Consider the following 2,346-nt stretch of genomic DNA (forward strand, 5'->3'; position numbering starts at 1 on the left):
ACATGTTATAACTCTAAAATAATAAAAAAATACTTTCTCTAACCTCGGATTGGTGGTCCCAAAACCACTATTCTGACTAGGCCCAAAATCGAGTTGTTGCAATTCTCCCCCTTAGGGATTTTCGTCCCCGAAAATCTTACCAGTGAATAAGTTTGGGTATTGATTTCTTGTAGTCTCTTCAGGTTCCTACGTGGCTTCCTCAACTCCGTGTCTATGCCACAAAACCTTTACGAGTGCTACACTTTTATTCCTTAACTTCTTGACCTCTCGATCCAAAATCTTAATCGGTTCTTCACCATAGGTCTTATCCGGGCTTATTTCAATTTCTTCTGGTGAAATCACGAGTGAGGGGTCAGATTGGTAGCAGCGCAACATCGATACATGTAATACACCATGAATTTTCTCTAGCTCACGAGGCAAGGCTAATTGGTATGCTATCGGCCCAATTCTCTCAGTCACCTCATGAGGTCCAATAAACCGCGAACTCAGTTTGCCTTTTCTACCGAATCTAAGGACTTTCTTCCACGGGGATACTTTCAAAAACACTTTTATCCTCAACTTGAAACTTGATCTCTTTCTATTTCAAATCTGCGTAGGATTTCTGTCTATTCGAAGCAGTCGCGAATCACCTTAACTTTCTCTTCGGTCTCTTTAACTAAATTAACCCCGTGTGTCTGATTCTCTCTCAGCTTGGTCCAATATAAAGGCGTTCGGCACTTACGCCCATACAAAGCCTTATAGGGCGCCATTTTAAAACTCAACTGATAACTATTGTTGTAGGCAAATTCCACTAGCGGTAAATACTTTTCCCAACTGCCTTGAAACTCGAGAACACAACACCACAACATATCTTCTAAGATATGTATTACTCCTTCAGACTGACCATCAGTTTGCGGGTGAAAAGCCATGCTAAAATTCAGTTTCGTCCCCAATGTCTCTTGCAACTTCCTCAAAACCGCAAGGTAAACCTTAGATCTCTATCTGAAATAATCGACAAGGGCACTCCATGAAGTTTCACGATCTCAGAAACATAAAGATCATCCAATTTCTCAAGGGAATAGTCGGTACGCACTCTATAAAATGTGTCAACTTAGTAAGTCTATCAACAACGACCCAGACTGAGTCCTTTTTCCTTGGTGTCAAAGGTAACCCTGACACAAAATCCATAGTTACTCGATCCCATTTCCACTCAGGAAACATCACAGGCTGAAGTAGACCCGAGGGTACTTGGTGTTCAGCCTTTACTTGTTGACAAACTAGACACCTAGAAACAAACTTTAAAATGTCTCTTTTCATCCCCGACCACTAGTACATTCTCTTCAAGTCGTTATACATTTTCATGCTACCTAGATGGATGGACAAGCAACCATTATGCGCCTCTCGTAAAATCTTCTGAATAAGCTCATTATCTTTGGGTACACAGACCCTATCTTGGAACATCAAGTAGCCTTGGGTATTAATCCGAAAATGTGATTCATCACCCAACTCATAGTGAGCCACCTTAGCTTGCAAGTCCTTATCACCTTTATGAGCCTCACAAATCTCTTGAAGGAACGTAGGTCTAGCTCTCCTTTCAGCTAGAATTGAACCATCATCACTCACAGTTAATTGAGTATTCATAGCCCTCAAGCCGAACAATGACTTTCTACTCAAAGCGTCAGCGACTACATTCGCCTTTCTCGAGTGGTAGTCAATCACCAACTCGTAATCTTTTATCAACTCCAACCATCTTCATTGCCATAGATTCAACTCCTTCTGAGTCATCAAATAATTGAGACTTTTATGGACGGTGAACACTCGGTATCTTTCACCATACAAATGGTGTCTCCAAATTTTTAACGTGAACACGATGGCAGCCAACTCCAAATCGTGCATCGGATAATTTTTCTCGTGTGACTTTAGCTGTCTCGAGGCATCTGCTATCACTTTACCTTCTTGCATGAGGACACTGTAACACCCCTAACCCATAACTGACATCGAATTAGGGTTATGAGGCATTACCAGACAAATAGAACATTTCAGACCAATTCAGAATCACAGATATTATTTAATATCATTTCATAAGCAATCATCTCTTAAGATAGTCTACGAAACCTAAAACATATGTTTAAGAACGGTTAGAGCTAAATTGAACACATTCATAAAATTCAGAACATAGAAATATCTGTTGAGGTCACACGCCCGTGTAACCAGGCCGTGTGCCTCACACGAGCGTCAAACACACCCATGTGAACCAGTCGTGCAAAAATAGGGTAACTACTGACTTTCACCCACGACCAATAAGCACGCCCGTGTGCTATGGCCGTATGATACTTGGCTAGCTACTGACTTTAGCCCACGGCCACA

Source organism: Gossypium hirsutum, chromosome A11 (genome assembly GCF_007990345.1).
Source record: "Gossypium hirsutum isolate 1008001.06 chromosome A11, Gossypium_hirsutum_v2.1, whole genome shotgun sequence".
In the NCBI taxonomy this organism is placed as follows: Eukaryota; Viridiplantae; Streptophyta; class Magnoliopsida; order Malvales; family Malvaceae; genus Gossypium; species Gossypium hirsutum.